At 44.2% G+C, this 25,076-nt stretch overlaps 2 pseudogenes across 2 annotated transcripts; one reads left to right on the top strand and one right to left on the bottom strand.

The window, feature by feature from the left end:
- Window positions 1-2,373: 2,373 nt before the first annotated feature.
- On the bottom strand, window positions 2,374-5,768 carry LOC311429038 (ATPase family AAA domain-containing protein 2-like; annotated as a pseudogene). Its single transcript has 6 exons — window positions 5,583-5,768; window positions 5,395-5,470; window positions 4,699-5,059; window positions 4,097-4,256; window positions 3,142-3,232; window positions 2,374-2,714 (listed from the first exon to the last, which is right to left on the bottom strand). The product of its transcript is annotated as an ATPase family AAA domain-containing protein 2-like (transcript).
- Window positions 5,769-8,930: 3,162 nt separating this feature from the next.
- LOC311429037 (zinc finger CCCH domain-containing protein 11A-like) lies at window positions 8,931-24,475 on the top strand (annotated as a pseudogene). The gene is made up of 17 exons (XR_014698950.1): window positions 8,931-8,953; window positions 14,299-14,351; window positions 14,739-14,913; window positions 15,116-15,235; window positions 16,013-16,136; window positions 16,567-16,769; window positions 17,453-17,572; window positions 18,078-18,158; window positions 18,453-18,563; window positions 19,296-19,358; window positions 19,625-19,719; window positions 20,520-21,006; window positions 21,232-21,308; window positions 22,018-22,210; window positions 22,851-23,020; window positions 23,435-23,496; window positions 24,041-24,475. The product of XR_014698950.1 is annotated as a zinc finger CCCH domain-containing protein 11A-like (transcript).
- Window positions 24,476-25,076: the final 601 nt, after the last annotated feature.

The raw sequence follows: 25,076 nt of genomic DNA, 5'->3' as shown, positions 1-25,076 counted from the left end.
AACATCCCAGCACATTAAAACAAGGCCACCTCCATTACCAATGAATTTTGTTCACCTTACTTGCAACTCCATTGATCCTTTACATACAGTCAGTGAATCCGATGAGAAGAAAAAGAAAAAAGGTACCTGTCCGCAGATTTCTTCTGGCGATGCAACGTTTGTAAGCAGAACAGAAAGGTCCAGGGTGTGAACGGGAAACTTCTCCAAAGCATGCAACACCGCGGGTGCCACGTAAGAAACCTGGCTGTACCCTTCTTTTCCTACTATTAGCAGACGGGGCTGGCATGATGTTGGTTCACAGAAAGCACTCCTAGAACAGGAGTTAAGAAAACAAGTTTATAAATGAGGTGCTGAATAGACACACAGATGTTCCAAGTAATTTTCCTATAGACTTTCTCTTCCCTCCCCAAATAATCCAAATGGCAGCGGTACATTAAATACATGTAAGATTTCCAGTTAAGTTATTCAGTCATTCCAATTGTTTCACCTTCTTCCCTTGTGTTTCCTATTCTTTACTAAACCAAGACTGCAAATTAATATCCCTGCAATCTTGCTTTACTTTATTATAAATTTATTATTTATTATATATTTATTATTTACTTTATTATAAATTTATTTTTATTTAAAAATAAATTGGTGAGGAGCATTTGTTTCCCCGCTACAATCAGGCTGTACCTTTGCTGGCTTAAATCAAAGATGCTAGAGACTTAGCCTTGCTCTAAAGCACAGAAAATCTTCTGGACAGCACAGCAATAGAAACTGAGAAAAATAACTGATCCAGCTGTGACAACATGATCTAACTTTCCAACTGTGGGCTTGCATGACTTCCATACTAAAATATCACAAGATTAACACAACTTGGTGGCTTAACAAATAAAGACACCATTCAATTTTTTCTCAAGGTGTTTTAACAAGCCCTTTCTCGGTTTTCTTTCTGCTACATAATTCACTACTGGTTTAACAATCCTGGAAAACAGAAGGGCAAAAGGTGGCAACACAAACCCATAAAGCTGGGGTATTTTTAGCTAAAAGGACAGACAGCACATTTATGTGGTCTTGAGTCTTTCAAAGAATGCCATGGATTAAGTCAACGTGTTCTGGTAGTCTACGGATCACTTTGGCTTACGAAGAGAAGCCTGGGCTTTTCAATTTGGTCATTCAGAGCAACTTCATTACAACTTTAGTCCCTCCACCCTTTCTTCTTGTGAATACCAAGCACCCCTTCAACACACAAACTTGATGTTGCCCCTTCGTCTACCACCCCTCGCACTTTTAACAGCTGGAACTGTTTACAAAGACTCAGCAGACCTGAGAATTTAAACGTAACAGGGATCTATCTTTCTTTACCTGCTGAAACAGAGGCATTTTTTCTCTGGTCCATTAGGCATTCCATCTTTTAATTCATCTCCAGAAACCAAGGATGCAACGTCATCACTGTCAAACATATCATCTTGTAAAATAGGATTGAAATGCTCTGAAAGGCAAAAGAGGTTTGTTAACTTTCCTGAATAGCCTTGGTCTCTTTCTCTTCCATTAATACAGCTTCTAAATCAGTGCCAAAACCCTTTCTTCATTTGAGAGCACACACTGAAAGCTATTTCCTAGAGTTCAGCCCACCACAGATCTAAGGAGATGGCACAAGGCCCTACAAAGCTGTACTAAGTCCCACTGATGTGTACGTGTAAGGTACGCTACTCTTGGTGATTTTTTTCTCCCCCTTAGAATAAAGAAGATTACGAACAATTTCTGCAGTTGCTAAATAGCTAAAATAAAACAAAAACAAACAAGACCATTTCTTTCTGGAGGAGGTTCCCACAATGAAAGCACGGGGATAAAGGATGTGATGGCCACAGAATTCCATTCATCTAGTAAATATCAATGCTAATTGATCTCACGTGTATAGTACGATCCACAAACATTTAAATTAGGAGACTGGTTAAAAATGATGATAGCTAAAACAATATTTAGCTTAGACCAGTTATACTTGTATCCTGGTCCTGACATTCTTCAGAAAGGAATTAGAAACATTGACCTAGAAATGCTTCCCCTCCAAAGATCTGAGTTTTGATTTTTTAAAGAAAAATAGGTGCCTTATACTTCAAACCTCAAGTCAACCTCTACAAATGCTAATTATCTTAGCTGCCGTCAGAAGCAGGATGCTTCAGTAGAGAACGCATCATCCTTTACTGTGTATTGAGTCATTCAGAGCTTCCATTTGGCATTTCAGTTTCAAATCCACAATAAAACCTATGCGTTGTATTCCAGACTTGCCCAAAAAAAAGACATGCACATGGAAATAATAAAATTCTACCACCATTATGTCTGAAAGGTTTAAGTTGATTGCACAAACCGCAAGTTTTTGCTTTAGCAGAATTATAAAGAAGTGGATGCTGTGGTTATACCTTGCTGTTGGTCCTTCTTTAGCGCAAGCTGTGCATGCGGGAAGATCTGCACAACTTGTAAAATATTCTCTACTGATCTTTTAAAAAGTGGCTTGAAAATGGGTGATAGTGCTTATACGGGTGAAGCCTTGATCCGGTTTGAAGCTGGAACAACCTTCTTCATAGCCATGAAAAAGTCCTTTGCTTTTATTTTAATAGAATTAACGTCTAGTAGCAACTTCTCCCTACTTGCATAAATCTGAGGATAGCATCGGCGTAGAGAGCACAGCGCAGCTTCAGTACATAAAGATTTGATATCTGCACCACAGTATCCTAACAAACAAAAATCAAACGTTACATCGGTCAAGGCCCAGGTTTACAACATGCAACATTTAAAGAATTTGTAATGCCAAAACCAAACAGCTTAACAGGGAATTCAAAGTGCTACCGCTCTGCAGGGAAGTTTCATGTTGCTCACTGCCTGATATCCTGCGCTTATGCAGCTGAAGCAGACTCCTCATCAAAAACTATACTCTCGAGGAAGATGCCCCAGAACCATTTAATGTTCTCAGACAACAAGAGGAACGATAACAAAGAGTAAATAGATGAAAGCATCTCACTCAGATTGCTATGAAGGTGTGCCAGCTGCCTCGTTGACTAGTTGTGCAGCAAGGCACAAGAGCATGGGTACTGCCTGGTACAAGCTAAGGTTCTTTACAACTTGGTCACAAGCAAGAATCCGTTTCTGTTTCAGTCTTACCAATGCATTTCTCAGCTAGTTCATCATGCAACATGTCCGGTGGCTGAGGGGTCCAGTCACAAGTATGAATCTTGAAAATTTCTTTTCTAGCCTGGAAGCAAAATCATTGCATTTTAGCTTGTCCCAAGTTTTCCTTAAAAATACCAACAAGAAACAAACAAACCAAAAGGCAAACAAACAGACAAAAAAAAAACAGTCCTCCCTCAAAACCCCTCATCTATTAATACACTTTTCTTACTTGCTCAACTTTCAAGTATTTTACAGTTATTTAATATACACTCTGCATTTTCAACCAGGAAATTGAATATTTCTTATTTGTTATACTGAACTTTTTATAGGAACCTACAATGAAAGAAAAGGCATTTATAGCTTCAATAACAAGTTTCCAAACTACGAGACCTAAGGACCCAGAGGAAAATACTGTAATGAAAAATTTATCCAGAAACATTTCTTTGCTGTCCAAAAAACTTCTCTAAAACTTAGCAAGCTTTCATTGGGACAGTCTCATTACTTCATCACATTTGCTTTCCAGTCAGTAAATTCACAGAAAGCACTTCTGGCACAATGCTTCCAATTGCTACAATTACTATAAAGAAGAAAAGAATTATGACTCAAACTACTACCACTGATCCGGGGCACAATCAAATGCAAACACGTCCCCTGTTCACTCATAAGTGAAGGATTGAGACCAAAAACACAACTTCATGATGAAAGCGCCCAAGTGGACTAAATAATTAAGCAAACAGGTACAACTTTGGGAATGAAAGGTTTGATTATAGAACTAACTACTTGGTGGTATCATCCTGACCATATATATCCAGTACTAGATTTGCCCTCCATGGAACAACGCAGTGTCTCCACGTGTCACTCTTTTGTTCAAGTTGTCAATTATTTTTTTTTTCCTATAAAGTTGGACTTTGCCATGGTAGCACTAACGTTGAATTTAAGTTCTCACCTCTTAATTTGGCAAGTTGAAGAGGAAGTGTCTGCCAAAGCGTCCTGGTCTTCGTAAAGCAGGATCTATAGAATCCAGTCTGTTGGTAGCTCCGATTACCACGATCTCCCCTCTGTTATCTATGCCATCCATAAGCGTCTGAAGAGTTGCAACAATGGAACTAATAGAAAAATATAATTTTTACTTACTGGTTCAGTAAATTTTGTTACATTCCACATGACTTTTTTGATGCCGGAATAACCTTCTTCCTAGTGGTCATTCAAAACTGGGAAAAAAATAGTCTACCAAGTCGGGGTTTTTTTGATTTGATAATCAATCTGCAGACTGTTAAGTCATCAAGCACTTCAAGACTGTTTGAAATAATCTCTACGTTAATATAAAAGGAGTACTGCACACTTCTGCTCAGGAAGAAAATCACGGAAAATGTCAACTTTGATTTTAGATGTTGAATTTGTTGCAGTGAGATCTTCCTCATCGCACGATTCTATTTGGATTTAAACCATATTATCTATGGAGAGACCAAGATTAGGACAAGAACAGCACAGAGTTCAGCATGAAGCCAATCAGGAGCTCAAGTTTGTATTCTTTGTATTCAACTTTACCCTTCTCTTGCTGGAAGGACCTGCTTTTTGACTCTCCTTCTCTTCACTAGGAGCATGTTCCCTCTTGCATTCGTAATGCTCTTTCTCAGTGGTTTTAGTCTTGTCCTTTGTATCTTGGCATCTCTCTGTAACAGCTGAGGAGGAAAGGTTTTTAGAGCTACATTCAGTGTCAGACTCGAGACAGGAAGTATGCCGCAATTTCTCACCAGGCTCACAAGACTCTTTGCCGGACAAAACGGTTTCTTTTGAAATGAGGTCACGTTCTTTTGATCTTCTTGCTTTCTCCTTGTCTCCACGGTCATCACATTGGTACTGGGCGAGGTATTCAACATTCCCAGGAGATTTCGGAGGGTCCACGACACTGCACAAAATAAAATCACATTTCTCACTTCTGCTGAAGGACATGAATATTAAGAGTAAAACCTTCCAACGTCGAACAAACAAACAAAAACCTCTGAACTACAGGAACCCTCGCAAAGATATGCCATTTAGAAACCTCTCCTGTGATTAGGACACCTTCTTCAGCTCCCAGAGAAAGTGCTTTTTCCCCTCTTGCTTCTGAAGCCATTGCACTAAAAAAGCAAACGCATCTGTCTCCCTCCACATGCTGCTCTGAATAAGAGCCAGAATATTCAAAGCCACTCTATTTGTTCTCCCCACATAGCCGAAAAAACACCAGTTGAAAGAGTTTTCTACCTCTCTCCACGAATTTACATCCACATATCCTATGACTGCAAAAATAGAAGGCGGGGCTCAGGAGAAACAGCCAGTGCTGGAAATGAAAAAAAGCAGCTTGTTTCTTCAGAGTCTTAAGCCTATGCTACTAGGAACAAAACAAAACAAAACAAAACAAGAGGAGAGGAGAACAACAGCGGGAAATTTACCTATTCTCCAGGTGTTCAATTGCAAAGCCTCCTCTGGAGGATCAACAGTTGTGAATTCAGTGTGCTTAGGAGAAATCAGATCTACATCTGAACCACAACTATTTCAGTAGTATCACGAACTTCTGTTACTCTGAAGAAGCAGTCAGCACCGTTTCTATGTTAGGAAAGAGCTGAACAGAGTCTGTTATTCACATCAAGTAGTAAGGCAGGTTTCTTTAGGAAGGCTGGGTTTCACTAGAACATTACTAGCCTGTAAGCCTCATGGCATCACCTTCCATCTTGACTGCTGAACCTCCTTGCTCCCTACTATCTTCTTTGCCAAGATACAGCTGTCCACATTTACTTTTCCTACTTGGCTGGACTGAATTTAAGAAGATCTTGCATCTAAGAAAGGGAACAAAAGCTGCTGCCCAGCAGCGTCTGGCTCAGGGAGGAGTGAGAAAGCTCTGTGCAGCCCCCAAGGTCCGTGCAGCAGGAGGCAGGAGGTGCTCCAGGCTCACAGCAGCAGTTCCCCTGCGGCCTGTGCAGGGAGAGGCCCCTGGTGGAGCAGGCTGTCCCCCTGCAGCCCATGGGTCCCCCGTGGAGCAGATCTCCACGCTGCAGCCCCCCTGTGGCTGGAGGAGCCCCCGGTGGAGCAGGTGGCTGTGGCCTGGAGGAGGCCGCGGCCTGTGGAGAGCCCCCTCAGGAGCAGGCCCCGGGCTGGACTGGAACAGGCTGTGCTGAGCCTGCTTTGCCCGTGACGCTCCTTGTGGAGTGATCTCCCTGTCCTTCTGGCAGCCCTTGAGCCCTTGCCAGCCTCTTTTCTCCCCTTGGCGTTGGAGGAGGGGCAGGGAGAGAGCGCTTGTGCTGGAGCTCAGCTGCCCAGCTGAGGAAAACCACCACGGCTCTGTCTTGCCGCTGCTGCAGCACGCTGGTAGCAGCCAGCACCGTCTGTTCTTCGAGCCTCAGCAAGCCCACAGCATCTTCCGTGAAGGGATCCCGTTCCTTCACGCCTGACAGGCGCCGCCTCCAGAGGCTGAGGGCTTGTGCCCCGTTTGCAAGCGCTTTCTCAGTGCCCCCTTCCCCAGAGACGGATCCCAGCTGCTTGGCTTCACTGCCCTCTGCTGCCAGGCTCCCGCAGCTGCTATCCCAGCAGCGCAGCGAACATGCGGATAGAAGGCTGCATCATCGTGAGTATCCGCACGTCCCCATGTTACATCTTTCATTTCCCTCATTCACAATCGTGTTTTTTGGTCAAGAAAAGTTATCACAAGGAAAAAAAGAATTGTACTTCTCTAATAAGTAGTCTTTGTTGTCCGGCCAGGATCAGTAAAAATCCCTGCTCGCCGGTAACTAGAGCCCTTCATAGACCAGCGGGGGGCAGGGGAAAGGCCTCCTGCCCGGCCGGGCTCCCCTCTGCTGCCCTGAGGGGGAGCAGGCCGTGTCGCAGGCCCTGTGGGTCGGGGTGCCCTTAGGGGAGGGGGGGAGGTGAAGGCCGCAGGGCCTGGAGGCAGGGCTGGGGGCTGGGGTGTTCCCTCCCCCTGTATCAGCCCCTTCTGGGCCCTGTGAGACGCGGAGCTGCTGCCCGGGGTTAGGCCCAAGGTCTCCTGTCAGGCCCGGGGCCGCCCTTCCCCTCGCCCTGCCCTTCCCTCCCGCTCCTGAGCCCTTCGTCAGGCCTTGCTGGGCCCTCTGTCCGGCTGTCTGTCTGTCCGTCCATCTGACCCTCTGGCCATCTGTCCCACCACCCTGCCCCGTCCCTGCCCTCTCCCTAAGGAAGCAAAGAGTCCCCGGGCTGCCTTCATGGGGGGGGTGGGGGGCAGAGGGGAGGTTCTGCTGAGAAAAAAATGAAAGATTTCCCCCTTAACGGGCACCTTGCGAGTTCTTTCGAGTTCCAACCTTCTGCCTTCCTTCCGTAGCAGTGCCTCTAAGGGGTGCGCTGTAAGGCAGCCCTCATCTGGCGCGTTGCTCCTCTGTTCCCCCAAGGAACTGCCTTCAGGATCTGACTAACTCTGGATGCACCCGGTTGTCGCCTTAATTTCTCCTTTAGCTTGCTGAAAACAAGCCGGTTGGGTGACCTTTTGCGTTTCTCGCTTAAAATTTGGATCGAGGAGGTCTGTGTTTCCTTACGCTGATGTCCACGCTGAAGGTGCAGAAGGGTTCCGTGCTGTTGCTTGGGTCAGCCTTGTTGCCAGGTTCGGAATGTTTAGCCTACCGGTGCTTCGGTGCTGTTGGGCTGCACTCAGAGTGTGAGCTCTGGGCGTTATTTCTCAAATACTGCGTTATTTGAGCGTACAGACCCGAGATATTCTGCGGAGAGGTGATTTAAGGCACGTCAGAACCACCGCTGCGGCGTGTGCCAGCGTCGGACGCCCGTTCGAGTGATCGGGCGGAGCAGGTGAGTTGAATTTGGTGCTGGGTGGCGAGGTGGTGTTGGGGGAAGAGCTAGGCTAAGGAGAGCTTCCTCTTGCTCTGCCCCTTCCCATCTCAAATGGCCGCTTCCTGGGGAGATGGGTTCGTTGGGAGGTTAACTACAACGTTACAGTGAGGATGAGGAATCATCTTTAGTCCCGTAGGTATTTGCTGCCAGGCCGCAGCGTTGATTTCAGAAATTGTATTTAAAAAAGGGAAAAGAAAGGAAAGATGTATTCTTTAACATACTCTCTTTTCTCGGAGAGTAGATGGAGGAGCTTCAGCAGTGCCCTTCCTCCGGAAACGATTCCCAGTGTCTGCTCAGACACTGAGGAGGAAAATGGAGGAGAGCCACCCGATAGAAATAAAGGAAAGAAGGGGTCATGGATTAAGGGAAAAGCACTACTTAAAAAATTGGTGCTCTCTAAAAACGGGTTAAGGGTTTGGGACCTGCAGGTGCTGCCTACAGCTGTGTGCGTTGCAGTCGTGCCTGTTGCCACTGAGCAAAACGGGGAGAGCTGCTTTGTCGAACGCGGCGTGTTAAAGCACGTGCCACTGCCTGGAAGAAAAGCACGGACTTCCCTCGTGTGGGCCTTCTTCCCTAGCGATCTGTGGTTTACCTGATGGTTTCCCATAAGCTGAGAATGTTTAAAAGAAAAAAAAAAAAAAAACAAAAATCAAAAACCAACACCAACGTTGAGAGTGGTGAAGCAGATCCTCACGTGGGGACTCAGAATCAGCGGTGACATCACCATGCGAAGCATTGTGTGCGCTTCGGGTTGGGGCTGCTGCGAGCCTCGCAGCGGGGAGGGAGAGCGGATCCGGGGTGCCTCTGTGTCATCCCTCTGCCCTGGTGGCTTCGTGAGCACTGAGAGTTTGACTCCTGTGTTCCCAGCTTTCGCTTCCGCACCTGCGGTGTGGCAGAGCCAGCGAGCTGCTTGCTCAGCTGGAGGAGGAAGAGGAGTGACCTCAACATTGCCGAGGTAAAGCACAGTTACTGAAAAGATTTGGCAAAGATGTGGGTTGTACCAGCGCGGCTGCTGCAGCTGCAGCAGATCCTGGAGCATTGGAGAAGATAGAGAGGGTTTTCTTCATGAAAAGAATGCTGTTAAAAGTGTTTTCATGCCAGAAATTAGGATAAACGCCTCTGTTGTTTGACATCCTCTATTGAGCTGGCACATTGGCATTACAGCGTACCTGGCACGCTGTTTGTATTAAAAAAAAAAGGTATTTTATTCAGGGCAGGCCAGAAACCTGCCTTGGCACTTGCACATCTCAGCAATGCTTACAGACCCTGCATCCTGGCTGCCAGGCCAGGATCTAAATCCGATGGTGCTGTTGGTAAACTGAAGCTCAGGAAGCGCTTCTGGGTTTTTTTGTCCTTCCATGTGAATTTTTACCCTGTGAAGATGGTGTATGAAGCTATTTTCGTAACAACAAATAGGTTTAAAAGCAGTTTCAGTTTAACATCTACACGCTTGGGTGTTATCAACAGAGCTTTGTATACTGAGCTGGTGCTTGGTAGGAGAAAAACCATCAATCTTACCTGGGAAACCTGGACCCCCTCAGCTCCATACTGCTATGAGGAAACTCAGATGTAAGAACACACTTAAATAACACCTCACCAGAGCTGCTGTGCTCCTGACCACCAAAGGCACCTTTTTCCAACACCGTCGTACTGGAAGTTGATGCAGCTGGTTCCATCCGTAACGTGTGACTGTACAGTGCTGTAAAAGAACTATTTTTTCACAGCTTTGGAGAAAGTGAAGCAGAGAAAACCACGCGTAACCACTGATACCTGGACCCCAAACTGCCACAGACTGACGGTGATGCCCACTGGATATCTCCTGATACCCTGCTGCCTTCTGACTGCTCCAGCAGAAGTCCCGTTTTAATTAGCCAGCAGGTCCCTCTGAGGGAGGGACTTTGCTAAAAGTCCTGCCGTAGGAAGTATCCTACGGGAGCCAAGTTGCTAAACTGATGTGTGGTTTTCCCTTAACCCCCTCACCCCTGACTTTCCAGCTCCTGACGACACTGCCAACGTGTGCAGTGTCACCGTGTGCCAACTAGGTGCCAGCTGCCATGGTTTATATATTGTAAAATTAGTGATTTGGGACTCGTGAGCACTGAGGAGAGGCTAGCAATTGCTTAAGAGCTTTCCTTGTGTCGCTCTGGGGCAGGGAGATGGGTGAAACATCTTAGGCTTGAAAGTGATTCCCTGCAGAGTGACGTGCTCAGATCTGCACAACAGATCTGTCGTTTTGGTCACCTTATTAGATCCCTGCTTGAGAGGTTGCTTGCAAGAATCGATTCCTCTTCACCTTGATGTGTCAAGCTAAAGACAAATCTGTGCCGAAGCACTGTTTGATCAGACGAGTGCCTTGGTTCAGGATTGTTCTTTGACAGCTACAGAAACAGCAGGACGATCAGCGCCTTCAGGAACAGATGAATTTGATCTTGAGGCTGTCGTAAAACAGGTCCCTGAAGTTTGAAGACTCTTCAAATAGTTTGGGCCAGCAAGGAGCAGCTGTACGTGGCGGCTGCGGTAACTCGGGGCTCCGAGTCTCAGAGAGCGTGGTGAAAGCTGGCTGCTGGAGGAAGCTGAGGCAGCGTTCAGCTCTAACCTTTGCCTTCTTGGCTGGCATCTTTGCACTCCTGCTGTCAGTGGGTGTTGAGTGTCCTTCCCGGCAGCCTCAGAACGTGCCCTCAGATGTAGGCAGCGTTTAGCAGCTAGAATTCCCTCAAATAGAAAGAGTACAAATGATGCGTTTTCTGCTTTTGCTTTGGAACTCTTAGCTTGAGGTTTTCCTGCAGGCCTTGAGGTTTCTTGCAGCAGCAGGGATGAGTTCTGTTAGCAAGAGGCTGTTCTGTGCTTCGACTGTGGGAAGATGAATAGTTACGTGTGCACCGTTAAATATAACTTGACACCTAGCACACCGCACTTGCAGCCTGTGGGGTGCTTTAACAAGCAGGTAAATCAGCAGAGGCTGTTTTGCAGCCGGGGTGATGCTGGGTGATTAAAAAGCAGGGGCAGAACAAGGAGTTTCTAGTGTTTGTTCTTGCTTGTCATCCGACTCTCCACTTCCACTGTTCTTTAAACAAACAAACAAACAAACAAACAAACAAAACAAGCAAGGGGTAAGCATCTTAATATCTTTATTATAAATGGAAGGCACAAAAGAGGCCAGCAAGAGAGACTGTCCAAGAGAAATGCTTTGTGCTTTATAAACAAACAAGGAAGTACCCTTAGGTGGGTGTGATAATCCTCCTCTAATGCGTTTTTGGGGTGCAAAAATAGATTTGTTCCTTTCTTGCTCTTCTCTGCAGGACAAAGGCAGAATAGGCACTGCAAAGTTCGACCAGGGAGGTCAGTTTGTTCCGTACTGAGAAAGACAAGCCTGTAAAACAAACTAGACAGATTTTCTTTGTACTATTCATCTTCCTTCAGCAAAGGCAAAGCTTATGACACTTGTTGGTGTGTATTTCCAGACCCCCAGCTACTGGCACTGTAGCGCATCTCTAATTCTTTGGTACAAAAGGTTCAAAATCTCTTAATGCAAAAATTTTACCAGCACCCTGGAGCAAAAAAAAGAAATCTAAAACCCTTACCAACTTCTATTACAGACCTGCTGAGTGCACCAGAGTTACTCATTTTTATTCAGGCTTTCAGGGGCAACTTCAGTTGGTTTAGTGCTTGGATTGCTCTGTTAGCAGATGTCAGTTTAAAAAAAAAAAAAAGCTTTTGAGGTCCTTTTTAAAATGAGACTGCTTTTTTGGAATTTGGAATACTGCAAGGTATCGCTGGTTTTGCTTTCTTCCCATTCCTTAGACCAGATCCATTCAGATTCTGAACAGCGTTCCCGGTCTGTTCAGGAAAATGGAAGGCAACAAGCAAAATGATGAGCTCCTTGGGCAGTCAAAAGAGCTAAATCTGGAGAGTGTTTTGAGTCAAACTTCCATGCTAAGGAGCACCAGTAATTGTTAGAAGTAGCTGCAGAGGAACCTGCATGGCACTGGGTGTGTTTCTGAAGGTGCTAAAGGTCCGAAGTGACGATTCCTATCCATACTAAAGAAGAGAAGGAAACCTTGCACTTAACTACTGTTTTTATTCCCTTTGTCCAGCAGTCAAAAGCAGTAACTAATATGAGAACCCAACTTTTCCTCTCTTTATTTTAGATTTGGGAAAATTCCCTGCCAAAACAATATTTCCTGGAAAATTCACTAGTGTTTGTGTGAGTAAAAGCTTCCAACCTTTTATTATTAATTTGTAAGAACTATTTCATCCACTTTTGTCCAGAAGAGTCAGAAATAATTTGCACAGAAATGTGCAGCGTTTTAATGAAAGGATTCAGAATCACTCTGAATTGAACTTTATCTGGTCTGGTTGCAGGTTTTGTGACATTTAGTGTCTTTAAAAAAAAATAAATCAAAATTTCTGACTTCATATCAGAAAAAAAGAAAAAAAAATGCTTGTGGCGAAATAAAATCTGTTGCAGCTCTGCTCATCGAAAACTCATTGGCTGTTAAATTGGACCTAAGTCGTCTTCTCTAACCTTTCATGATCCTGCAGCAATGGATGATGATGGATATATGGATTAGGGAACAGCACGTGATGGCAAACTTGTGGTATTTGCTACTGTACTGGGTCTGGCTGGAATGTTAACTTTCCCTGCAGCAGCCCATACAGTGCCGTACTCTGTTCTTGTAGCTGGAACAGCAGTGTTATCACACCAGTGTTGTGTCTACTGCTGAGCAGCAGTGGCACAGCATTGGGCCTTTCTCTAACCCTCCTAGGGGGTGGGCAAAAAGGTGAGGAGAGAAACATCACTAGGGCAGCTGACCTAAACCAATCAAAGGGATATTCCATACCATGTGATGTCCCACTCAGCAATAAAAGGTGGAAACAGGAAGAAGAGGGGAGGGGTGGGCTCTCGTTGGGAAAACGTCGGTCCTCCTCTCGAACACCGGCTGCGTGCGTTGAGGCCTTGCTTCAAGGACGTGGTCAATGATGGCTCATTTGTGGGAAGTAGAGAGTAATTTCCTCTGCACTTCCATATAGCCTTCATTTATTTTGTTTGTTTGTTTTCCTCCCTTCTTTTCATTTTTCCTTTTCCCCTCCCTTTTCCCCTTTCCCTTTTTATTTCCCCTTAGTTAAATTGTTTAGTTCATGGTAGTCTTTATTTAATTATTATAATTTTTTCCCTTTAATTAAATTATCCTTATCTCAACCCGTGAGTTGTTCTTTGCTTTACTTCTCCCCCTCCTCATCTAAAGGAGGGGGAGTGAGAGAGCGGTTGTGGGGTTTAGCTGCCCAGCACGGTAAAACCACCACAGCTACAGCGCAGAAAGAAAAACCAAATTGCTTCCAAAAAATCAAAGTAATTCAAAATCCTTGGTATCATGCAGCCGTGCCACTGGCAAAGTGAGCATTCCCCTGCCTCTCAAAGCTTGCTGTACCCTTGATCTGCTGTCTTGCTGCTGTTAATTGATTGCAACTCTACGTGTCTGATCAGGGCTACGAGTTGTTCTCGATATGGAGATCATACAACATCTACTGTGCACGCTTGTGTGTATAGATATGTTTATCCTGTATGCATGTACATCCGTATGCATATTTGTGTGCTGGCCCCCAGATCCCTCATGTTACAAAGCATCGGCCTCGAAGGCATACTCATCAAAATCTTTTGTAGAGCCTCCATTTTTTTCTAGTTCCCTCAAAATGAGAGAATTTTTACGCGCTCTCTGTGTCGAAAAGGCAAAAATTCTGATTTTCACTGTCGCTCTCGCTAACTTTCTCTCACTCCCTCCTCGTGTGTGTATAAACACAGATGTGTGTATGCGTATGCACATCTGTGGATTTAGATGCACTGGTATGTTTTTTGCTGTACAGGTAATAAAGACGGGGAAAGGTTTTTGTGTTTTCTTAATAGGTGAAGAAATCTTGAAGACCAGAGATTGGAAACATGCTGAATTTTAAATTAAAAAAAAAAAAAAAAAAAAAAGTTAAATTGCCCGGCTGTGGAAGATGGAGCCTCATTTTTGCAGCCACTTTGAATCACGAGTTCATCTCTAAATGCGCTGTTTTTTTTTTGTTTTTGTTTTGTTTTGGTTTTTGTTTTTTATTTTTTTGAAGAGCTAACTAACCCTGGCTGCATCCAGTCTGAGAGAGCATTCAAATGGACTTGCTTCCTCTCTTAGTTATAAGCTGTTTAAAAGCGCATCCTATGTTTGAATTGTGGATGAGAGGTTCCCTTGGCAAAGTGAGGAGGAAAATTCTTCCTACCCCTTTATTATTAATTCACGGATTCAGTCTTGGTTCGGCCTACAGGAGCAGTTAACTGGAAGCCTTTGAAGATCGATAACTTTGCTGAGGTTGTCCAGGTAGGTGAAATCGAAGACCCACAGGGCCTGGAACGTGCTGTTTAATGCGTCCTAACTGTGTTCTAGAGAAGTTATTTGTAGCCATAGTTGATTATTGACTCGCATGTATCATCAGGTGTTTTTTTAAGGAGTGACTCCGTTTTCAGGCTTCCAGATGTGCTCCAAGTCATATTATTGAGGATGTGGAAGAGAACGCTTGCTGACAAAGCTCCTGGCAGCTTTACAGAACTTTAATATTTAGTTAGTTCATGTAACAGCTGATTTCAAGGCTTTGCTCTCTTCGAGAGACTGATAACTTGATTTGATTAACTGAAGAAAGCTGGAAAAATGTTCGTTCCTCATTATTTTTCACTTGTTACTTTCTTTCGGGTTACTTTTAAAAAGAAGATTTCACCGATCACAAGCCAGTAGAAGACTTTCAGCCCAAGCAAGGGTGAAGACAGCTCTCTCCAAGAGCAGAGGAAGTCCCTGTGGAGAGATCCCGAGCTTGTTAGCAGAACTCGTCGGCATGTCTAAACAAGGAGACGACTGCTACTTCTATTTCTATTCTACCTGTACCAAGGTATGGCTGGTTTTCCTTTGCCTTGCTTTTTTTTCCCCTTTTTTTTTCAGGAAGGAGTAGATTAGGAGGAGGAAGCACACTGGTCTTTGGTTAACTTGAGAACCAGATAGATTGTGAATTCAGTTGTAGCAACATGAGGCAGCAGCATGGCCATTTTTGAGGCTGTACTCTATTTTCCTTGTTGGTTTCCTTTTGGTTCCAGGGAGACAAATGTGCGTACCGCCACTGCGAAGCTGCTCTGGGCAATGAGACGGTCTGCAAGCTGTGGCAGGAGGGTCGTTGTTTCAGGAATGTCTGCCGATTCAGACACATGGAAATTGACGTGAGTGCCTAACGATGTGTTCTCAAAATAAATCAACAAAAGCATTTTTCAGTGCCGTAGGTGTACTGATTGTGCTTTTGCAGGATAGATTCGTTTGCTTCAAAATCATACTGGTTTCTGTTACCAAGAGGGGGGGTGGGAGGAAGCAGAGGGAAATAAAATCAATGCCTTAGGTATGTCTTAGCAAGATATTTTTATTTTTTTTTATTAGATGCTGACAGTTTTCTCAAGAGATGCAGAATAGCTGTTAAATAGACTGCTAAAACCTGCTGGAGCAGGGGGGTAATAAACAGGCTGTTCTATCCTCATGGGAGCAGGCTTGATAATGAACTATCAGGTGTCTTCTGACCCACAGTCCTTCAGATAACGCTGTTGTAGCTGCCTGGGGTAGGAAGTGGGGAAAGTTAAAGGTGCAGCAGAACTAAGTGTCCAAGAAGTAGTTCTAGACAGGGTTAGCCTAGGCAATTTCAGATGTTCTTTTTCCCTCTGAATAATCCTAGTATAATCCTAGGTGTATTAGTTTAAGCCACCCTCAACTGATGTCTGAGAGTGCCTGTCTTCTCAAACTGAGTGATGACCAAACTAAATGTGCATAGTGGTTACAGCTTATGCAAACTTTGTGAATATGCCCAGAAATACTACACTTAACTGAGAAACTGACCTTTGGAATGATGTTTCAGCACTGTGTTGTGACAGCTGTCACGATCTGGAGCTGTGCATCTCTTTGCAAGCCTCAGGTGCATGTTATCACGAGCTTTTCTTTCTTTCTGTCTTCAGAAAAAGCGCAGTGAGATTCCTTGCTACTGGGAGAACCAGCCGGGAGGCTGTCAGACAGCCAACTGTGCTTTTCATCATGCAAAGGGACGTTACATCGATGGACAATTCTTACCACCAAGCAAGAGTGAGTTTAGGTCCTTTTTCTTTAAGCGCTGAAGAATTAATTTTGAGTAGTACTTAGTGGGTGCCAATCCTGTAGGGGGCGTCAGGTAACTGTTCATTTGTGAGGGCAGGAAAAGGTCTGCAGTCATAGGTGTACTGCACCGAGTGTACTGCTGGTGTTTGTTTTCTGCTTTCGTGCTCAGCTTCTCTTTGCTTAGTGTGATGTTTGCCTTGCAGTTTGCTTCCTGTTGTTTCCTCTTTTGCTGGGTGGTAGGGAGATGTGGTGTTGTTGGAAGGGAAATCATTGTTCACGGTGTAAGCAGTGATGGGATGGGCAAAAGGAGATGCTGAACTCGTTGTCTGTGCGGGTTATCTGCCTTTGCTACCATCTCTTTGCATTGTGGTCAAAGTTTTAAACTGCCATATTACCGATGATCCTCGTCTTCCTCTAGCTACACTGCCAAGTCCGCCTGAGTGCGCGGACGATGATCTGAAAGTGGCTCAGATGTCACTGCAGCAAAACAAACTTTCTGTCCAGTCAAATCCCTCTCCACAGCTAAGGGGGTGACGAAAGTGGAAAACTCTGAAAATGTCCCAAGCCCTACACACCCTCCAGTTGTAATCAATGCTGCAGATGATGATGAAGATGATGATGGTGAGCATGTTTTGGTTCTTGGAAGGAATTTGTGCTGTAAATGATTGTGTAAATCTTTGGTTCTTGAAGGAATTTGTGCTGTAAATGAATGTGTTAAATCTTTGGTTCTTGAAGGAATTTGTGCTGTAAATGAATGTGTTAAATCTTTGGTTCTTGAAGGAATTTGTGCTGTAAATGAATGTGTTAAATCTTTGGTTCTTGGAAGGAATCTGTGCTGTAAATGGATGTATAAATCACAGATGACCTGAGGTCTGACTAGCGATAGGGCAGGCAGTCTGGCCAGGTCACTGGTGGCTTTGTCTGGCAGTCAGTGGACAGAAGCTGAAACGTTGGAGGAAAGCTTAGAACCACTCCTGGCTTTAGCTGGTCTTTTGTGTAAAGTTCTATGTGAAACTAGGAAGGAAATTTCTTTTTTCTGTCTGAAGAGCAATGTGTTGTGTAGTAGTTAAAGCTGCAGAGAGAATCTAGAGTCCTAGATGTTTTGTCCTAGTGTATTCTACTTAGGAGTTCATCAGGTCAGTGTAGCTGTTTAAAAAACAAACAAACAAACAAACAAACAAACAAAAAAAACAAAACAGCAACAAAGTTTTTTATATGAACCATGGGCTGAAGTGTCACTGCATGAGCTACGTAATCATGACCAACCTGGTCTATGCATAACTGAATCGATTTTTCCCCTTCAGACCAACTTTCTGAGGAAGGAGAAGAAACTAAAACTCCCGTCCAGCATCCAGCTGCGGAAGGCAAAAATGGATTACGGGTGATTTCCACTCGGAAAGGCAGTTCTACTACTACTAAACAAGGTATGCCAGCACCTTAGTAGGATAAATCAGAAGAACTTGACAGTTAAGTCAAAAGCAGCGTGGTGTAAAAACACAACAAAATGTAGGGGTGCTGAATGGAGTCGGTTATTTCCATGATCTCATTTCTGCCATTAATACCATCATGTGCCCATTGGGTCAGAAAGGTGAACTCCTTTTCTTTACTTTTGGAGAACAAAACAGGGCCACAGCATGGAGTTTAAATGGCTGCACGTGCAGCCTTGCAACCACTGTTGATAAGCCATATCTAACGATAGAGGGATCTAATATCGTGTAAATGGATTAAAATTAAAACTACATTTTGAACCCTGAAGGATGAAAGGAGGGGCAAAATGCCATTGGTTCTATGGCTCTTTCACTTGTGAGGAGTGTTGGCAGGCTTTATTCGAAATACTTCAGAAAGTTCCTGAGCGCTAAGAAGCCTGAGGACCTGTGGTCCTCAGTGAGTGCCTCTAAGCCTGTCTCATGAACTGTTTCCTGTTTTCAGAGGGCAATCTGAATTTTGGAATAAAAACACTTGAGGAAATCAAATGGCAGAAGATGAAGGAAAAAAATAAGAGACACGGTGGTGAGTTAATATTCCCTACTTTCTTATCCTGTTCACGGCAGGTGATGGTGACTGGGAGCTGCTTGAGGGACAGACTTCCATTTTTAGCTGGGGGCATAAAGCAACCTGATTCTCAGCCAGCTGGTATTCTAAATGGGAGTTCAAAGGGCAATCAGAGGCAAATTAGTCACCTCTCTTCTTTACATGCTCTGCTTGCTGTATTTTTGACAGTAACAAATCATTTAAAGTTTTTTGTTCTTTGTGATAGTTTTTTATGTTGGGCAAACTTCCTTACGTTTTGGTTGCTCTGAACAGAAGGTTCTTCAAGATCTTCTCTTCGTCCCGTTGATTCTATGATTTTTCCTGCTCCAGAAGAGGAAAATGTCCGGACAGTGGTGAGAACTGTGACAGTGTCTTCCAAGAAAGGTAATAATGAATGCTTTTGTTTTGATTTCATTACTCCTAAACTGGAGGGTTAAGCAATACTTAAAACAATTCACCCATGTTAGCCTTCTGGTGCTGCCTTCTGTTCAAAACGTGCTTTTATGCTTAAAGTCCCTGGTTGTACTGGAAAGATTTGGTGCTCAGGTTAAGTGCAGCGGCAGGAGAAAAAAAAAAAAGTGTCAGTATGCAAATAGGGGGGTAACTGAAAAACAGAAGAGTAACGAGAAGAAAGAGCTGTAGAAGCCAGTGCTATATAAGAAGCAATTTCTGAAGCATTAAAGAGGCGTACAGTGGCAGGTGTGGACGCAGTATGACAGGAGTTTGTATATAAATTGTTTAGAGCTGTGCAAATGCCTTTTAAAGGGAAAAAAGTGTGGAAGTACTTTTACTCGTAGACATTCACCTTAGAAAGGAATATTTCTCAGCATTTGTACCTAAGAATATTCTGCTTGCTTATGCAGCTTTGTTCTGCACAAAGTATAGGTGTCAAGCAGACTCAGATTCACTCTCTACTATCTCAGCTGGAATTTGAAGCAAGCACTGAGACTATTAATATTTTTTTCTATGTTAATTATAGTTAAAATATGAGTTTATGTGGTTTAGCTGTCAAAAGAGTGTCTGACTGGGGTTTTTTGGACATGGGCTAACAGGATACTATTTCTGTTGGCTACTGGTTTCTGTGAAATAGAAAAAAAAAATTCCCTTTTGTTTTAGGGGAGGAACCTGTGGTTCGAGTAGATCTTGCTGATAGACAAGGAAAACGGAAAGCCTCTGCGGGTAAGAACTTTTTACGAGCTGTTACGTAGGTGCTGCCTTCTATATATGACTGCATTAAAGATTATTTGTGGTGTATGAAAGGAAAATACATTGCAGTGGAGATCTGTGTTGACGGCAGAAATGGCAAATAAATAAATAAATAAATCATTTAGCAGCTGAAAGGCAATTCTATGAAAATATGCTTGAAAAAGAGAAGCTTATTGTTGACTGTTCTCAAACCTTCCTGCAAAGAAAAGTTCTTACAATATTCCTTGTTTTCTCTGAAGATGATGTAAGCAGCCTTCCAGTGAAGCGCAGCCTTGCTGAAAGGCTGGGGAAGAAGGTAGAGGCTCCGGGAAATGCTGACAAAGCACCCAAGAGAGAGACAGGTACTAAACGGGCATCTGGATTGGATTCCTGGGTTTCGTATTTAGTCTTTCTGTTTGTCCTTTTCCAGTGATGTTTCTTTTTGCATGTTGGCTGAGGTCGTAATCACTGGGATTCAAAGTCACCTTTCCTGTCTTGTTTTGAAATGTGAACCTGAAGTTGACATTATGCATCCTCCCTAATTCGTTCTTTTTCTGTTTTGCAGTTCGAGTTCCCAAGTCTCTGAAGGACAGGCTGGGATTACCTCCTAAGCAGACCAGTACTGAAAGAGGTAACAGCTAGATATTAAATGTGCTTTCTCCTCCTTCCTTTGCATGAACTTGGACTGCTTTCATACATCCCTACAAACTAATTTAAACGAAAACAAAGAACTGACGCCTCTTGCTTGAGTGCTGAAGCTCTTCTGACAGCCACTATCAGAACTCTGGCTCTAGGTGTGTGTTTATTTTCTACTTGTGCCTTGTCAAGGTTTTTAGCTGCTTCTGTGAACCGTTACGTACAATTAGAATAGAACCACTGCCAGGAGCAGGAATTTGAAATGCAGTCTGAAAAAGTAATAAAGTAAAGCAGCATTTCTGTGTAGCAGTTCTCTCTGGATAGGGCTGGTCTTCAAAATACAAGTGGCTCAGAGGAAGAGGAGAATGTTGTCCTAAGGATATTGTTCTAAGATGCATTATTGGGAACGCTCAAGATGAGTTTTCCTTAGTGCTCTGACAAATTTTGGAGACTTAAAATATTGCTGGACTCTCTTTAGATGTTGGTGCTTCTCCTCATTTCTTGATGATGACAGGGAAGGCTGCTAAGCCGATGGGAGAGATCCATGTGAAAACACTGGAGGAAATCCGTCACGAGAAAGCTCTTCAGAGACGCGAAACTCAAGCCAAAGCCGAGGCTGAAGGGCATGGTAAAACTGAAGATTCCAGCGCAGGGGCAAGAGCTGCTCGTGCAGGTCGCATCCAAACTTTCTCTGAAGCCTTGTCTGAAAAAAAGAATAATCGCTTGGTAGAAGAGAAGAAAAAAGCAGGAGAATGCCATAGCAAGAGCAAAATTCAGGGTGAGTCCAAGAAGCAGCTCGCTCTGTCCGGGCCCAGCAAAGGGCAGGCGAAGGAGCCGGCAGGAAAAGTCAAGCCGGAAGGAGAAGTGCGTGTTAAAACCTTGGAAGAAATAAAGCGTGAGAAAGCTCTGCGGATGCAGCAGAGTGAAGGAGATGTGCCAGCTCCCTCAGCACAACCCGGACCTGCCCCAGCAGAGCAGAAATCTTTATGGAGCACAAAACTAACAGGTAATAAGATGCTTTAATGCCTGCCCCAGTGAGGTGCTTCCCATATTGAGCAAGTTCAGTTTGCTCAGGATCTGCTTCATGGATAAATGCTGAATGGCTTGCACATTGTAGCCTTTCTCTCTCTCTCTCTCATGGGACACAAGGAAATAAATGCACAAAGGAAACAAGTACCCAGCTTTCTTTATTTCTGCCGTTGACAACACTTTTTTTTGTCTTTTTTTAAAGCACCTGAAAAAGAAGAAAAGAAGACAGTGGAATTGAACCGGCCTTTTCCTAAACTTTCCTCTGGACCTGATGTACAGGTGAGTCCTCTGTGAAGACACACATCCATTCGTACAATTTCTGATAATTCTGACAAGTTTTGTTACTCACCGTGTGCCACCCTCTTGAGTGTGTTCTTACCCTTCAGCAGCTGGTAGGAGCTGCAGTGCAGTCTAAATCCTATCGCCAGCAGCATTTCCAGACAGCTCTGTAATCCTCAAACTTGGAATCAGTCTGTCTATACCACAGCAACAAAGAAACCCTGTTAGCACCAGCTGAAATCTACACAGTTAACGTGGAGGGAATTCTTTTTGTTCTTACTGACTTGATCTGTCAGACATGAAGGATTTAATACAGAAGGCCAGAGTTCTGTGTTCAAGGAAATCAATCTGTCAGTGGATACTGTATAGGGGAACTTGTATGACTTTCTGCTGCTTAAAAAGAATGTGATAAATAGATGTACAGCAGAACACCCTATCTGTTTAAAGAAGCTTGCCATAGTGGATATTGCAGATATGTGAGACTGTGTCCGTAGTAAAGCATGGCTCTTGTTACAGGCAGAATTTTATGGAAAAAAAAAAAAACAAAAACAAACAAAAAAAAAACAACAGTAACCTGAACGAGATTAATATGCTGTTCCACATCAAGACCATTTTGGAGGGATTGCTGATCAGATTTTCTTAACGAAATCTCCACGGATTTTATTTATTTTTTTTGTCCTATTCATGCACTACTTTTCTTTCCTTCTAGCCCACTCAGCAGAGTGGAACTCGTAAATGTCCAGAGAAGAGCTTTGAAGAGAGACGGTGGGAGAAGTGGCAACAGAGAGAACAACAAGAGAAGCTTCGGCAGGAGGAAGCTGCTGTCAAATCTACTGCTGGCTTCTTTAATACTGAACCAGCAGGGAAAGTGGCAGCTCAATTTCAGGGCCAGGAAGCTAAAAGTAAGTGTTGAAGGTTAAGAGTTACTTAGGTTGTCTTCTGAAATACAGACAGAAGATGACAATTCTCATGCTGTAACTCTGGCTGGGTGCATTTGGCCACGCAATGCTACGAAGCGAAGGGTGTACTTTCTTTTTCTTAGTTTGTTTCTTTTCCTGCCAGCCAGATGTTAGGTAGGGAACGGGAGACTAGAAAATGACACTACAAATGTGGACTTTGTAGAACAACTTAACTGTGGGACATCACTGCAAGGGAGAGGAAGCTGGTACAACAGTTGCATACACTCTTGTCCTACTATAACTGCTGCTTTTTCCTTTCCTAGCGGGAGCAGGACTTTAAATATAAAAGCCGTCTATATTTGTGAACCTAGCTTGCACTTAGGATTGCTATGTGTCTGAGGTTTCCCTTGTCCTGGATTATTATTTACTGTAGCTCTTCGGTTTCTTTGTTCCTTTGTATGGATTGTTGGTAGACGGAGTTTCCTATGTGGAAAAGATTCCTGAGAATCCAGGCAATGGCGGTGTAATTGTGCTGGCCAAATGCATTTAAGTGTGTAGAAGGACTGTGGAAATGATTAAGAGAACCTGGATTTTTCCTGAGGCAGAGCAAGACTGTATCAGTTCTCTCTTGCTTTTACTCTAGCCAACTTTATGACACCTGCGAAGCCTTCGCGTGGGAAAGTCACTTTCCCCAAGAAGAAGGCACTGAAACGTAAGGCACCTGGGAGTTATCCCTCTGCCATAGCAGCTGTGGAACTACAGACTGCCTTTGATGCTGACATGATGGGACCTCCAGCCAGAAAAGCAGCCATGGTAAGGCCAGGGGCTAATGCAGCGATGGATCCCTTGTTAAATTTCTACCCTCCTCTATTTGAAAAGGTGGAAAACTCAAACGTTCCGCAGGCCTTCTGTTTCCTTTGAAATCCAGTAGCTGTCTCCAGGATGCTTGTAGAACCCTTCTGTATTTATGAGATGAATGGCACTCTTTAACCGGTACTCTGATGCTGTGATTTCTCTGGTGTGGGGGATTTTGTCCATTAATGCCATGTTCTTAAAAGACACAAGATCATGAGTAACCTCCAGGTGAATGTGAACTTTCTTCAGGAGCACCTTGGTTTTGTATTTTGGCCACGGCTCCGCAATGCCAGAGGAGAAGCAGTGTGGAGGAAAAAGCTATTAAGGAATCTTTTACCCATGTGTCATAAATACTGTTTTGCTGCTTTCTAGGGTGTTTCAGACGTGCCGGAGCACGTCCCAGCCATCAGACTTGAAGAAAATCCCCCAAACAGGTGACAACCCCAACTTGTTCTTTTTCTTAATCAGTGTATATCCCCAGGGAAACATAAGTTCTGTCACATGTGGGAAAAAATGAGGGTTCTGAGATAATTAAAGCCAAAATCCATCAAAGGAATAAGTCACCTGAAACCACTTTCTAGCAGCTAGCAGGATTGCTTAATTAGGCTTTCTTGAAATGCTGCAAGTCAGCACAGCTTTCCGGTGACTTCTTGGGTTGTCTGAATACCTGAACGAGGATGAGGTGAAGTTCTACTTCCTCGTGAGGTGATAGATGATGAGTAGTGTCCTCTGCCTTTTGGTCCTCAAGAATGCCACCTCAACTCCAGGTGCCCTGGCTTCACAGATAAACCCCCAGACTGAAAAATGTACCTGGTAACGCATCGGGCTCTAAATGTAGCCCTGGGTTGATTGATAACAATCCCTGTGTAAGATTGAAGCGTAGGAGGGCTTGCCTACAGTTTTAAGAGCCGGTTTGCAGGAAAGGGATTTCCCGTTAAGAAATGGCATATCCTGATTGTTCTTTCTTGCTCTCCCAAGACCTGAAGTGCGTCTTGGAAGCCCGGAAAGATTTGAGGAGCAGATGGAGATGGATCTCGAGACCTCGACCTCAGCTTCTTCCCAGCCAGAAGAGGCACGGACACGCTGGCTGAGTTCCACAGGGAACGCGCCCTTATCTGTGGATGAAGATTTTGAGAAGCTACTTTGGGAAATCTCAGGAGGCAGACTGGAAGCCGAAATCGACTTAGACCCAGGGAAGGATGAGGATGACCTCCTCCTTGAACTCTCCGAGATGATTGACAGTTGAACTGCGTAGTCCTAGGGTATAATTAAAAAAAAAAAAAAAAATTAAAACTGTTCTTCTTGTTGGATACCCCGAGGTGATCCTTTTTCTAACTGAGGCTTTGCAATGAGACTTAAAGCACAGTCCGAAGTGGTAGAAATTGGCAGGATCTGCACTCAGTTGTCCTAAATTTCCCTGCTGGTCAGAGTTAAGGTCTTGTGCATCCGTTCTGTAACTATAGGTGGTTACCTTCGATATCGAGAGGACAAAGCACTTCTTTTGCCACAGAAAGTTCTCCATTGGCACGCCATGGTGGCTACAAATCGATCTTCTGATGGAGCGATGCTCTGAAGGCTGAAATGTAAATCTTCTTCCTTCCTCCGCCCTTGGCACAACTCGATGTTGGGCACATTGTGAAGCTTCGGTGTTCTGATTTCTCGGACAGTTGATAGCCAAATCCTGGAGTTACTATGTCAACTCTTGACGTTTACTCGTGTATGCCATTGTTTTGACTGTACCCGTGTCAGATGATGAAGCTGTAGGGGTGGGAGGGAGCAGAATCGTTATTGCAGTGTGTTGTGGACCAAACTTGCTGCCAGGAATGGGGGTGGGGGTCAGCCCACCCAGCCTTCCTTTCAGTTATCAGGGGAGATCAAATGGTGAAAAGCAGCAGCTCTGCCATGCGGCTCCGCTACCCCCACTCCCTTCTCTTGTGCTATACCAAAGTTCCCCCAGGCTTTGGTTGGTGCTTTTTGCCTGTGTGAGGACTCCGGGGTGAGCAGTCGGGACTCT

The sequence above is a fragment of the Aythya ferina genome (assembly GCF_964211825.1).
Source record: "Aythya ferina genome assembly, contig: HAP1_SCAFFOLD_257, whole genome shotgun sequence".
NCBI lineage: Eukaryota > Metazoa > Chordata > Aves > Anseriformes > Anatidae > Aythya > Aythya ferina.
Note: the sequence above shows the minus strand (reverse complement) of the source record. Positions and strands in the feature narration are given on the sequence as shown.